Source organism: Acanthopagrus latus, chromosome 22 (genome assembly GCF_904848185.1).
Source record: "Acanthopagrus latus isolate v.2019 chromosome 22, fAcaLat1.1, whole genome shotgun sequence".
In the NCBI taxonomy this organism is placed as follows: domain Eukaryota; kingdom Metazoa; phylum Chordata; class Actinopteri; order Spariformes; family Sparidae; genus Acanthopagrus; species Acanthopagrus latus.
In genome coordinates, this window is record NC_051060.1 from 19,667,401 (window position 1) to 19,682,447 (window position 15,047).

The following is a 15,047-nucleotide window of genomic DNA, read 5'->3' on the forward strand; positions in this document are numbered from 1 at the left end:
CTCACATTTTTTCCGGGAAGGCTCCAGTATGACTGTGTGACTTTGTCTGGAGTGCAACAGAATGAAAAAACCCAACAAAACCATGTCCAGTGGTCCACCACTTGGGGAAAATGGGGCTCTTTTCATAGACAAATGTGTTCAGTCTTGCCTGCTGTCTTCCCATCGTCCATCACTATGTTTATGAGACTAAATGTATCTGGCATGACCCGAATACAGTGAAACTGAAGATGAGGGTTGTGTTGTTTTTTTCCTGTCATGGATTCAGATTAGACTCTGATGGTGCAAAGAGGAGCTGCCGTCCTCTAGTGGTGTGTTTTTAGTAGTGCATACTGGCAGCGTTGTTGAAATGTGAAATATTCTTAATTGAAAACAAATGACAAGGTGTGTGAATCATCAATATCATTCGATCAAATTGAACAAATTGTCATATTATTAACAAATGTTATTTATAAATAGTTTAAAGTTGGAGCTCAGTGAGGCCAAATTGGCCAGAGAAGAACAAACACTCAAAATATCACTGACTAATGGGACAAGACCGAGAGGTGTTTTTACAAGATGGCAAATATTTTGATTCGCTCCATTGCTCTCCTAACATGTATGAGCAACGCCGACAACTGAAGAGCACCGCCAACTGCATGTCCTACCTGCCTTAAAGGAATGGATCCATGACTAAAAAGTGGCAAGTGGCAAGACAGAAATAAACTTCTCACTCAGCCCTTAAACTCCTCTATCTGCAGGTTTTCACACTCGGTTCTAAGCGCTTCATTTTCCTGCTGTTGACACTGTATGTTTTGGACTCTCTGGTTCGGTACGAAGGAGCCAAGATTCTTGTCCAGCAGCAGCAGCATGAAAATCCAAACGCCCTAAACAAAAGAACTAAACAAGCTCTTTTCATCCTCATGACTGAATAAACTGACTTTAAATCAATCTCATACTGTTTTACTTTGTTTATATGTGATGGACCCTGCCACCTTTCTAGCTTCTAACAGTGCTCTGAGGACCTTATTTTCCTCTGAGAACAGCTTGTTTATTCAGTCATGGGAAAAATAAATATTTCTGAGTTTGCATTATTACCTAATTATCATCATGAGTATAACAATTCCGAGTTATTATTTCTTCTTCTAAACTACACAGTGCTCCTTTAAGCAGATAAAATGAGATCAATAGTTCCTCCTGTAGCACATTCGTAGTGATGACTGAAGAACAAGTTTCACAGTAAGCTAACATTTCATCACTCTGACCCTTTTACTGCAAGAGATATCTCTCTATTTCTCGCCTTCTCTCTCAGTTCATCGTATTCTTTATCTTCGTGACTATCAGTCTGTCTTTGTCTCCGTCTGTCCATCCGGTTGTTTCGCTTTAATAATTGTTCTGTCTTTTTCTCTCCTCCTTTGCTGACACCTGATCCTGGATTCTAGAGTTACAACACACACACACACAATGAAGTGCAAGAGGAAGAGAGAGAGAGAGAGAGGGAGGGAAGGAGAGAGGGAGAGAGCTGGTGTTTAACATTACATAAAACAAACAGGTGTGAAGTATTTGTTCAAAGCCTTGGTATTTGTTGGACACACGAGAAGAGCGAGAGAAGTGGAGTCATACAAGGAAATACTCCAGTCAAGCAGCAGATTATCGACTGGTTGTCAGGTAAAATACAGTTTATTGTGTGTGTGTGTGTGTGTGTGCTGTATATAGTGTGTGTTAAGTTGTGACGACATGTTAGGGGTTAAAAGCCTGTGTATGTCCTCAGGCTGGGTTTGTACCAGTGCTTGTGTTTGCGCAGCCATGTGTATGTATTCATTTCCACAAAATATGGTCACATTACAGCACAGCCTCATAGGGTTTGCCATTTTGATGTTTATTATGAATTACTACTTCTTACTACGGTAAATTAAAAATAATAACCCTTTAAATATACTTAAACGGTCAGTATGGAAGAATTTCAGTTGAAAATGTTATAAAAGAAAACTAAAATTATTAACAGGATGTATTGAAAGCCATTTTGTGTTTATGTTATGCTACTAAAGTTAACATGCTAACCAGTTAGCTGCAGCCCACTCCTTTCCAAATGTCCTATGAAAATACCAACATTTCCCTGGTCCTGAGCTCCCTGTGCAAACCGCTAACTGCACAGCTAAGTGAGGTAACCAGCTATGGGCAACAACAGTCAGCAGCAGGTAGCAGTTTCTCTATAGGTATGCTGCCTGCTGTGTGTTCTGAGTTTGAATTTCACACAAGGCTCATTTTCTACATATTGTGCCTTTAATGAGAGCACAAACATCACATAAATAGATCACTGACAAAATACAGCCTGTCAATTTAAGCATGCTTTCATTCATTATGTACCCGCTGAATGGATAGTCTACAGGGTCTGAATGATTTGCTGTTAGTCAGGTCACAGTTGAAGGATGACAGGACGATAGCTCCTAAACATCAGGGTAGCTACAGAGTTGGCTGGACTATAGCTGGTCCAGTGGGCAATGTTATGCTGTCCAGATGGCTGTGTCAGGGTAATTCTCCTCAGAAGAGCTCGCCACTAATCCTCCAGAGAATCCGTACTGGCTTGATCTCATGCCTGCATGGGAAACCGAACAGTTAGCCTGCTGTAGCTGCCCGGCGCTATGGACACTGTGCTTCTCTGCCAAGCCCGTTTAGCATATGGACACGAGCACAGTCTGTTGCTTGTGTAGTTGATCAGCTCTGTACTGTGAGCTATAGGCACTCAGCGTACGGCAAAGACACTGTTTGCACTTGGAGGTCTCCCCCAGGGCAGAACAGGAGGTGGAGAGTCCTGGCAGAGAAAGAGACACCTTACATCAGGTCAGGCTGATTAGGTTTAGTGTCAAGACTGTCGTGATCTGAGTGAGGGAAACTGTTTCTGCAATATGGGACCTTTGACATTCAGGTACACTTTTCTGACTTTCTTGTCATGTTTTTGTGTGTCATCAGAGATCTAGAAAAGCATGGGGGAGCAGCTGATCGTCTTCACTGTGACCTTACCAGTGTTGTTAATGTTATATCTTGGGAATGGATGGTAAAATGAACTGCCAGAGGGTCGAGAAAACCATGAGCAACTTTCATGATACACAAGTAGGCCTGCTCCAGGGATCTGTTTATGTGATTGTATGAAGTCAAACAGGTTAAAAAAAAAAAGAAGTCTGCTGCTACTTCTTTTTTCTCTTGGCTTCTCCTGTTGAGAATGGTAATTAAGCTGCCATAGCAGTCACATTTTCAGTAACAATGAAGTGATGTTAGCCTCGAGGCGCCCTATATTCTTATTATGATCCAAAGGTCAGGCTGTTCTGTGTGCTTCCTCCTCAGCCGGTTACAGTCAGGATGATTCGATTTGAGGGCCGGTGAGTCTGAAGCGCTGATGACTTTAGGGACAAAGGCGGTGACTTTAATTCAATTATCCCTTCATTATTTGTGTGATTAGATGTCTCCAGTGTGGGTGTGTTTCCTTTCCCTATCCAAACATGTGGATATTATGTCAACAGAATGACTGTTTGCCGCGGTCACGCCACAGAGAAGATCTACTGTGTGTTGTTGTTTTCTCTCATGGTCATGGGTGAATCAGCTGTTACTTTGTTTGCCTCATCATTATGCAGGGGTCGCATAGCTGTGACTGACCAACAGCCAATAGAATCAATGTTATGTAATGCAATTGCATGTGATCTAGATATTCAGCTATATCTATAGTATGCAACTGTCATTGTGATGTTCTGTCCCTCTGTGCTTTTGTGTGTGTGCACGCTCTGCTGGCCTGCTGTGCTCTGCTGCTGGATCTATGCTGCTCTGCTAATGGTGAGTCTACTGAAACACACCCTACCTGCCTTCCAGTTGCCACACTGGGACCTGAATCAGCTGCATGGTTTGGTGACTGACTCCAAATGTCCTTTTCAAAATGCCTTAATCAGCGACTATTTTTGTTACTTCACTCATTCAACTTTCTCCTACTGTTTTCTTATGACACAATAATGTTTTTCTTATGTGGTTGTTTACTCCTCCTCTCTTGAAGATGTCAAATCTCCACGCTGCCTTACACTATAAGCCAATTACTTGAGCTAATCTGGGTGTGGGTGTCCGTATATATACAGTGTAAGGGGTGTGTGTGTGTGTGTGTGTGTCTTTCAGCAGTGGCAGTAGCCATGCCTTATGTTATGTAATGACCAGTGTATGTCCTTTGTGCGTGCATATGTATGAGTAAGGATGAGATGAATAGTGAGGGAATAGCTGAGTGTGGAAGAGGAAATCAACATAATCAATTAATCAATCTAATTCTTATACTGCAGTGTTTCTCACAGGCAGGGTTGGCATCAGGTAGGATTAAACTGCATTTGTTTGTGCAAATAATATAAGATTGCAGACGTATGAGCAGTTTTCTAAAGGGATTTCTGTTGGGGGAATCTGAAGTTAAGAACTGGCTGAGAAAACATGGTAGGCAGGCAAAACAAACTTCTTCCAGTCACCAAGCCAAGTAAAATTAGAATTAAAAATTAATGTATGAATCAGAAAATAGCTTTTTTAGAGGAAATGTCCTGAATAGGAAGCAATTATTTGGCATTAACGACCATCAATCATTGATTCTGGCAAAAAGATCATCCAGTGGAAGGACATTTATTTTGAAATACAAATATTGGTATCCGTTTTAAAAAAGAAATGTTAAAAAAGTTTAAAAAGTTGATCCCCTGGTCCTCAATTTCCTATGCCAATGGTAGTAATCACGGTTTATGAAAAATAAGCAGTGATCCCATCCGACCTCTAGAGGGCGCTACCTCGCCACACTGCCACTGCCACATCTGCATCGACCGGCCCTCTACCGAGAACGGACAGCGCGGGCGTCCAATCACATCTCGAGATGTAATACTGTAACTCCTCTGAGCCAATGGGAAACAGCCAAAAGATGTTTTACACTGTATGAGGCGGGCCTTGGTGATGATGGACACGTCTGCCTTGCGCCCCGGCCAGATTTTCGGTGTGTGTGTGTGGACTGTAGTGGAGATTTTTGGAGGCTGAGATAGAGGGGACGTACGTTATTTTTTGGAGGAGAACAGAGTGAGAGGCCACGTTTGGAAAAGTTCCCCACACGCATCGTTGGAAATTACAACAGGTAACGTTTAATTTCACCCCCCCTCCTTTTAAATCACGTGATTTGTACACATTGCGACGGCGGTTGGTTCGATGCCTTTTCGGATATTTGGCGTTATCTAATGTTGATTTTTGATGCGATAACTGCAGCTGTAGGTGCTCAACCTGCACCGACGAGCACGGTAACGTTGTACGGGAGCAGCTTCTTTTTGAAACGGGTTAGGCGAGCAGCACGCTTCCCCTTTCAAATCCGTTATCTGGAGTTTGAAGTCATACCTTCGCTGTGAGAGGCGCTTCATGGCGCCTGTCTCCCTCCACGGTATCCCTGTTATCATCACCTAGCTAAACTACTTTCATGTCCCGCCGCGCCTCATTCGGCTTCTTCGGAGTTTCAACGGGAACATTTAACATGGCTGAAACCAGCGTTAACTGACATGTTTACGAGTCATTTTCTAAATGAATAGACCCCACAGAGTTACTCTCGCTGCCCTTTATTTCCTGGTGTAGGTGAAGTCCACCGCTAACCGTTGAGTTCGCGATGATCAAACGTTGGCGGTCGCTTCTTCTTATCATGCTAACGTAACGTAACGTTACGTTACGTTAACGTTTAAAGACGATTCCAACATCCATCTCTGTCTTTTCGGTACGGTTCGTGTTGCTTCTTCCTACTACTGCGTTAACAAGTTGTAGGTTCTTGTTTTGAAGCATCAATCTGTTGGAATCAGCGACATTTCATTGAAGCAGTTCTTGTACGTTGAGGTGTAGCGATGTGATTCGTGTGTGGGTTACCTTGTGCACGGTCAGTGCTTCGTGCTCCACCAGCAGCAACACTACAGCACGTTGTTTTACTAGTTTCAGGGGGATTAGTTTAATGTGGTTTTATGCTGGCAGGGGATTTGCAAGGATGTTTGGTTGGCTGCATGAAAAAAATGCTATTATCCACTGGAGAAATAAAAGCATTTAACATCATCCACGACAACAGTGTAATGTGAATCATTAGCAATTAGTTTGTTTTGTGGTTTATCAATAATTTAAACGTAATTTGGTGAAGACCTCGCCCATGTTAACTTTAGAGAGCCACAAATCGATGTTTTTCAGTCTGACCATCACCCAGAAAAGAAACTTTTTCAATGAGTAGATACATGAAACAGAGAAAACAAAAGCAGTTATTTACATTTTCAGGTTGTATTTTGAAAAAAGTTTTACTTGTTAGATGCCTCAAATCATCAATGAAACTGTTAAATTCTAGCGATTCATTGTTTGTTAATCAGTTGATGATTTTTTTTCTTGATGGGGTCTTGATCCATTAGTCGTGTTGCCTATAAATGCCAGAAACATGTGGAAAATGTTGTTCACTGTTTCTCTAGGCCAAAATGGAAGTCCTTAAATGTTTTGTTTTCTCCTCAGCGCAAAGATATTCTGTTTACTGTCATCGATAAGTGAAGAAACCAGAAAATCTTCTCAATTAAGATGCTGGAATTGAAGAATTTGTACTTTTTTCTCCTAAAAGATTACTTAAACTGATGATTCGATTCTAAAAATAGTGCAGCGTGAATTTGTCCAAGTGATTATTTCACATTTCCATTTTAAATGATTGATTTTAATGGCTCAAAAGGCTCAAGTGTCAGTATTTGACGCATTGTTTCTATTCAAACATGTCTTACTTTGTCATCATGCTCTTAGTGCTATAAGAACTGTGTGCCTTGCTTTATGTGTGTATGTGCGTTTCCCACACAGAGCCTTATTCGAAGTCCCACTGTGTTTGACAGATGGCAAGGGTTCAACTAGTTCACACACAGATAGTCATACAGAGAGGCCGACAAACTGACCGGCAGACTAGACAGCGTATAGATTGTGCTGACATGTAGAAAGTTGGTGTCCACTGGCAAGCATATCTGTCACATCAAACTAATTCAGTTTTGATAAATGAAATCAACATCCGCATTCATCAGTCCAGCAGGGCAACTACTCATCAACTTAATCAGCACAAGGCTTTGGTGCCTACAGCTTTCTTGTATTTTCCTCTCTGGGGGAAAGGAAAGGAAAGGTAGGTTAGATAGAAATGGAGGACATCAGGGCAGGGACAGTGTCATTGTCATTAGTGATGTAAAGGATTTTGGATGTGGGCATCTAGGCTTTCTTTACACGGTTTAATCTCTTGTGATGGGCATAAACTAGACAACAGGCTCTTTTACATTCATTTATAACTGAATGGCATGCTAAATTCTCTATGTAAAGGTCTTTGTGTTTGTGAGTCCACCTCTATATCTGTTTGAAAATGGATGATAACACTATAATCTTTCTGCACAAACCTAAACCTCCTTAAGAGATGAGTGGAAACCCAGTGGAATTGAACATATTACATAACAGGGTCATCATGCATCCAGCCACACAGCCCGCCAGCTCCATTAACAAGGGAACCAGCCTCGGAGCTACACACCTGATCATTTTTGTGTAGACTTCTGTTTAATTTTGTTTTTAAAAATGTAATTACCACTTCATCCTACACAGACTTAATAAGATTTCTATCCAGGTCTTTTGGCATTAAATGTGTTCCTCACTGATCGGTTTGAGAGCAGAGACAAGTAGATCAATGCTGCACAATAACAGCACAGAACTGAAGGCGCAGAAATCACCATAGAGTTAATATAACGCTACTCTCTAAATAGTCTTAGCAGCTATAAAACATCACATACTTCACATTGGTATTGTTTTCTGCAGTGCTATTGTGTGGTATTGTGTTACAGGTGTTGAGGTCACTTCGTACAGCAGCACATGAAGGTGCACTTGCAGTCAAGTGCAAGAAATTCCACTTCGGTTTGGGTTAAATATTTCCCGATACATAGAGAACATGTATTGTAACATTTACTACTCAACATAAAGTCTTTGTCTGGCACTCTGTGAGGGAAATCATCGGGGCCATGTTCATTCTCAGACTCTCAGGATGTGTAGAACAGTGGTGGCTCTGTCAAACTCACTAATGAGAGATGCCCTAATTGGTTGTTCTGGTGGGAGAATCTGCTCATTAAACGTACCGTAGCTGGAACCCGCTCTGGGTTAGCTAGAATGCAAGCAATATTTTTTAAAATTGCTCTCAATATTATAAATTTTTTGTGCCTTCTTATTGTTTTTTAATGTGTCATCACTGCCGCGTAACAAGAAAACTACAAAAGCATGTACTCCACTCTGCTTCTACTTTCTTACCCTCTTGTAAGACCTGGCTTTCTACTCCTCCTTTTGAGGAGTTAAAAATAGAAAAATGGGAAACCAGAGATGGAGTGACAAAAGGAGAAAGGAGTATAGAAGGATACAGAAACGAGCAGAGAGGAAGAGAGGCTGGCTGAGAGCGACAGGGAGAGTGAGAAATATTGCTTAACCATTCGGAAAGGCTATGGGAACATCCCTTTTTGTGTTTGTGTGTGTGTGTGTAGTGTGTGTGTTTAGAGCCTGTCGGTTCAACAGAAGCAAAACACGTCACATCAACTCAGGCACACATATATATAACCCTACAGTCCCACATTGGATTGAATGACAAGTACTGACTGTGTTTTTAAGAAGAGAAAACTTTATTCTCCTTTTAAGGTGTCACAGATATTTCTTTCTGAATAATGATCAACAAAAAATCAAAATGCCAGCATTCTCAGTTGGTTACAGTGTGGATTAGCGCATTATATCGCCTTCTTCTATTCCACCAGAGTGGTTTGATTCTGTAAAACCAAATCACAATTGAAGGCTTTCATCTTCTCCAGGATTGTGGTGACACTGGGACAGTCACAACAATTACTAAGGTGGACATATCCTACAGTGTGGCAGTCAGCCGTGACCGGCAGAGTATTAGCCTCTAGCTTTCAAAGGTGCTTGGCCAGCAGGCACCGCGGGACTCGCATTCATGCAGAGAAGATCAGAGAGGCATGGATGAATGGAAACTGTAATGCAATGTTCAGCTTATTACAGAGACAGGGAGGGAGGGAGGGAGGGGTGGAAGGAGGGCGGGTGGGCGGGTGAGAGGGTGAGGTAGAGCGAGTGAAAGATGGATAGAGATGTAGGGGAGGTGTGTGATGGACAAAAAGGTAGAGGGAGGTAAGAGGACCAGGGTAAAGAGTAGAATAGTAAAAGACTGCCATTGTAATAGCAGCTAAGTATTGGTGTGATCTTAATTGCATTGAACCAACAAGCTTAATATAAACAATAAGAAAAGAGTTATTAGATTAGTAGAGTCATGTTGTTTTGTTAAATAAGAGGGTCTATTAGAGGAGAAAAGAAAATCCTTGTGTTGAAGGGTAACATTTTACATCACAGAGGGAGAAAGAGAGGGCAAACTGCCTTCCCCAGCAAGTGTCTAGCTCTGAAAGAGGCGATAGAATAAAAAACAAGAGAGAGAGCGTGGGCCTGTGGCTTTGGCAGAGGTCCAGACATAGTTAAAAACAGATTAATCAGCATAGGGTCACATTCTCACAGAGAGAGGCTGAACGGAGCATGGAAGGACGGGGCAGAGCCTTCATCTTTTCAAAATGCCACATCTTAGGGAGCAGCACGAGAAGATGTTGGCACTTAGGTTTACATGAGCAGAAAAATGGATAATATTGTGCCGTAAATACTGATATGTGATCTAAACATCCCTTATAGTGGGGTGACAAATCATTGGCACATGTTGAGAATGTCAAGCAAACCAGGAAAGATGAAAGGGTTGTTTCCATGTGATCAACAAGTGTCATTTACTCTTTGCGATCATGTTGGTCATGATCCCTTAAACATATTTGCTCGAGAAACCAAAAAAAATCTATATATGTCATAAAAGTTATTCTCATTATCAGTTAATCTTCATATTATTTTAGTTAATTTTATCATTAATTTGAACAATTATTCACTGTGAAATAATATAGCCACATTGCTCTAAAATGTCTTAAAATTGAATCCCTCGCCAAATTGTATCATGTATTTCACCAGCCTGGAAGGAAAAGCAGGTTTCTAGTTTGTGTCTACATTATTTAGAGTGAATTGTGCCTTTAAGTCTGCTGTCACATGGCATCTGGTAAAACAAAAGATTTTCTTAATTTTATTAGGCCATTCATTCTTTCACTGATTGAGTGATGGATTCGGTCATTCATCATTCAATTATTTTAACCATTCGTTAATTTTTGCCATTCATCATGTGTTGACCATTCATTCACTGGTTGACAATAAAAGAGTCAGTGAAGGACTTGAGAAGAGAAGAGAGGAGGGGTGGGAGCACAGGAGCTGGGCTACCAGGGCAGAGTGATAAAGAGGGAGGGATGAGGGGAGGAAAAGGAAGTGAGAGGAGAGGAGTGTCTGGGGCAAGAGGGTTTAGAGGGAGTGCAGACCAGCTAACTTTTTCTCATTAGCAGCCTTTTGGGAATCTCTGAAGTTTGTGAAACATTTTGGAAAGAGTGTAAAGAACCCAGTGAACTGTGTGTTTGTGTGTGTGAGTGGAGGAGGTTCAGACGGACAGAAAGCAGGGGCATTAACAGTGTTTCTCACAGATCCCAAATATTCACTGGTGAGGGGGTGGGCTGAGACAAGGGAGGTCCAAGACATGCAGACATCTTTGTTGTATATTTAATAGATATATTTGATTTGATGGTAGATGGTGAAGGAGTTTTGGCCCATTTGGAAACCCACAATAAAAATATGTATTAAGTTACAGAAGTTTGTACAGAAGCTAACTAGGAGCGGTGGTGGTACTTTTGGTTCTCTATGTGCCTGTTCAGCATGTAATGGTGTAGCTTATGTGTAAGGAAAAAGTCAAAAAAGATGTGGGAGTTTCCCTCTGATCAGTCAGAGAGCAGAAATGTTCAGGGAAGGAGATGCTTAACATGATTGTTCGGATGTTTTGCAAACTGGTCATTTCCTGTTTTTATTAGTGACAGGTTCCTAATAAGAGAGAGACAGATACTGACACGCATGTGTGGATAAAAATGAGATTCAAAGATAAAGATGGACGGATGGGAGATTAACCCGCTGTAAAAGGAGAGAAGAGTTTGAAGTTGCCCCTTCATCATGCTTCCTGTTTCCTGGTTAGGGGCCGGAGGTCACTGGTCTGGGATTAACAGATACCAGGCGCTTAAATCATCTGTCTGGTCACGTCACTGACCTGACGCCAGTGAGGAGGCGGTTGCTACAACATATTTTGCATGATGATGTGTGTGTCCGGACATTAGAGGCAACATGTCCTCGCAGTAATTGAGAAAACAGGATGATGTTCTGAAAATGAGGACATCTCATGGCGTTCACAAGGGGACTGGCTAATTTTAGAGTTAGGGTTTAAGGGTTAGTAGTTAGAAAATTAATTGCTGGCAGCTGTGAGTTGGTGTGCATTGGACTTTCCCTATTGCATCATTGCAGTTTTACTGACCTCACTTTCAACATGACATGATATTTGCTGATGCAGCTATAGATTGTATAGGTGCACATCCACACCCAACACATATTTAAGCAATTACATGTTCGCAGCCTTAAAAACAGGGCTCAAGCCTAACTCTACCAGGAGAGATGGAAATGTATTGAGGACAGATATCATCTTCAGGAGGGATTCATGTATGTATTTTTGTTTGTAATTTTCTGAGCGATACTATAGTTATACAGACTGAACTGAGCGTTAACAGAGCATGTGTTTAATGGTGTTACTGAAGTTGATATCACTGGCTGGCTACTTGGCAGGAGACCTTGAAAAGTATGATGCGTAAAAACTGAAAGGACATAGGGAACTTACAAGTCAACTGGGGTTGCACTTAAAAATATAAAAACTAGTTAGCAGTTAGTCACTCCTGTGGACTGTTTGGTCGACAGAAGAGTTTACTTTAAAACATTTCAAAATTACGAATGAAATGTGAAGAAATATCAGCTTTGACATCATGACAAAGATGCCCAGCTATTGTGTTGCAGAGACATCTATTGAAGTTAGCATGCTAACCAACTAGTCCTAGCATTCCAAGGCTCCTGTGCTTGAGGTGGGAGATCACAGCGCGTGCATACTCGAGTCAGCTAATAGGGCCGCTAGCCACACGGCTCACTGTGCTAACTAGGTAACGTCAGCTACAGATAGCGGTGACTTTGGTGATATGCTGTCCCCTTGTTTGGAGTGTGAGTTCAACAGGTGGCCAGTTCTCACATGTACCTTTTTTTGATGTGTCAATGCAAGACGTTCCCAATAGATCAATGGACTGAGGTACTTGATCTGAAAACAGTTTGGACGTAAATAACATGCGACAGATCAATCGGTCACCTGCAGAGCTGAATCTAACAGATGTCTATTGTCGGATGATGTAACGTTCTCCTCTAAGCTTATTGGTTCGCACATTCTTTTCATTGTTGGATGTTGCATCAAATTGCAACACATGGTAGCTGTAATAATGAGCCTCGATGCTCATGAAGTCATTTGTTTTGCCAAAGCACCTGTTATCACCACCCTCTATGGGATGTTGGTCACCATAGTGACACCGCACCCACTTCTGCTCTGGGGAGAGAGTACGTTGAGCTGTGTGTATTCCCCCCCATGAGTTTCGCTGTCTTCTCTTTCACTCATCCGCCCTTTTTCTCCTCCCTCTCTTCTTTTCCATCATTGTAGTTACCTCACACACACACTCATAGTAAACTGTATCTCCGCACTCGTGTGACCCACCCATACTTTCGCTCTTTGTCTCTCTCTCACACGCACACACACAGTCACTCACACATTCACACTGACAGGGCACTTGCGCCTGACTGCTCTAATCGCTGAATAGGGGAGTTTAGCAGTTAACAATAGTAGTTATGAGCTGACCCATTATTCTCACACACACAGAAAGAGAGAGACTTATAATGCTCGGACGTAGGATTCATGATACATTTGTTTTCTTATGCCAACATTTTTTTTCCATTTCTCTCTACTCTCACCATGCATCCAGTTCTCACAAGTGTATTTCACATTTTTTGCCATTAATGCAAAATTACATTTAATGTTGCGTATTGAATAAACAAAATAAACTCAATCATATCTCAAGAGCGGAAACACTCTTAATTCTATATTCCTTGCTAAAAAGAAAAGCACAAGCAAATAGTTGTAAACAGAAGCAAACAGTCAAGGATACCCTGCCAAGAGCAGCTGTCTTCGCTTTTTCGTTATATCACTCGGGTGATATTCTTCCTTCATGTTTTCAGACCAGCAAGTTCTGGCCATATTCTGCAAATTACACCCCTCAATGTATGTGACATTGATCCCACAGTGAATCGCCCTGAATCATGAGGCTACAAGATGTCTCCATTTCTTCTCTAGCTGATAGTCGTCATTCCAAACATGTGGATCAGTTGCTGTCTAATAATACCAATAAGGCTATTAGCTTTTTATGACACCAAAGAACATAAATTCACATCAGGAGCATAAACTGTATAATGTTCTCTCAGTCACTGGAGTTTTAGTCCCCCTCGTGGGTCATGATTCAGGATCGCCAAAATTGTCCAATCAACAAGTTACCCATCTGTCTGTATGACTTCATGTTTTCTCCTTTAGTTTTAGCGGGCCTGAATTAAAATGCCTTAGTTATCTTTTTTTCCGCTTGCTATAGACCAAATGAAGCAAGCTCCAAGCTCGAGTAAAATGGCAATAAAGTGTATTATCCGAGTTCAGTGTTGAAGGTCATGCTTTACTATAGTTAAATGAGGCAGAACCTGCAGTATCATTACTTAGAGAAGCAATGAACCGAGAAGAGTGCGTTGGTGTTGTTGAAGAGTAAAACTTGCTGATTTTATTGCCGTATAGTTTTGCCGCTGACAATAGCAGTTATGAGCTGACAGTAATCATATGGTAACAAAAGTAATGACACAGTATCGGTCTTTAAACATACCTCGTGAGCTGACCATTCATTTGCTAAACTCATACTGAAGGCAGCAAAGAGACAATGGAGAATTTGTGCCCTTGCATGTGTTCTTTGAGAGCAGTTAGATTTTTATCAGGTGCAGCTGGGAGGAGAAGAGACGTGCAGAGACGGAGAGTAAGATGAAGGGATGAATGGATAGACAGGCAGATAGACACACAAACACACGCCGGGATTATCCTTTGTGTAATCCTCAGTTTGAGGGTCAGAGTGCAGTGTAAAGGGAGAGGCATGTTCCGAATTTTCACACCAGCAAGCCTGTGTGTGTGTGTTCGTGTGTGTGTTTGTATGTGGGTGATTGACGCATGGCCATAGCTAGTGGTGTTTATCAGTGGATCAGTGAGTGTGTGTTTGTTTACATATGTTTTGGAATCTGTTTATGTGTGTGCACCTCTGTGTGTGTATATCTGTGTGTTGGCATATTTGTATGTGTGTTTGTGTGTGTGTATGCATGTGTCATTGAGTGACAGATGGACAGATCGTACAAGAGAACAGCACAGATTAGGATTCTGCACTCTTGTGTGCATGTGTGGTTATTTCAATACCGAACTAGGGCTCAGTAACTGTCAGCTGTTAGCTTGTTGCGTCAGTGATCAGCATTTCGGGATGTCCCAGTGCGATCTGCTTGATTGGATTTTTTAATTCATTAGTCTCAGCTGAACCATGGGCAATCGATTTTCAATGCTTTCATTTATTGGGATCCAGTGAACTTGGGGTGCAACTTTTTGTAACTTAAACAAGACAGTAAGACATATCCACACTGACAGCAAGCAAAGCTGCTGTAGGGGTGAAATGGTTGGTTATTTCAACATGTTCTAGAGCTGAATTGCTGCCATTGTTGGATTGAAACTGATTGAAGTTAAATGGACTTGGCAGTTTTTGGGGTCCCTTATGTGACGAGCGCAGCTTCAAATATTTGGGCTTCATTTTAAGTCACTCTAGGGACGGTAGTGATGGTCCACCAGTTCAAATTGAAGTGTTTCAAATACTGCTTGGTGGGGTGCTATTATTTTATACTAATGTTCAAGGTCCCTAGATGATTAATCTTACTGACTCTGCCGATCGCAAACTTTTCATCCTGTACCCTCAGCA

At 41.6% G+C, this 15,047-nt stretch overlaps 1 protein-coding gene and 1 long non-coding RNA gene across 12 annotated transcripts in view; one reads left to right on the plus strand and one right to left on the minus strand.

Annotated features, from left to right (window-relative positions):
• Positions 1-2,237: 2,237 nt before the first annotated feature.
• Positions 2,238-6,044, minus strand: LOC119012230. The gene is made up of 2 exons (XR_005072407.1): positions 5,362-6,044; positions 2,238-2,788 (listed from the first exon to the last, which is right to left on the minus strand). It is a non-coding gene; the product is annotated as an uncharacterized LOC119012230 (long non-coding RNA).
• The window catches only part of epb41l2 (erythrocyte membrane protein band 4.1 like 2), a 50,751-nt gene continuing 40,592 nt past the window's right edge, over positions 4,889-15,047 (plus strand). For 8 of the 11 annotated variants that reach the window (XM_037085813.1, XM_037085816.1, XM_037085815.1 and 5 more), the window contains exon 1: positions 4,901-5,107. The gene's annotated coding sequence lies outside the window, so the exon portion shown is untranslated. Of the gene's footprint in view, positions 5,108-15,047 lie in introns of all 11 variants that reach the window. The other 3 variants (XM_037085821.1, XM_037085823.1, XM_037085818.1) reach the window with 2 other exon arrangements.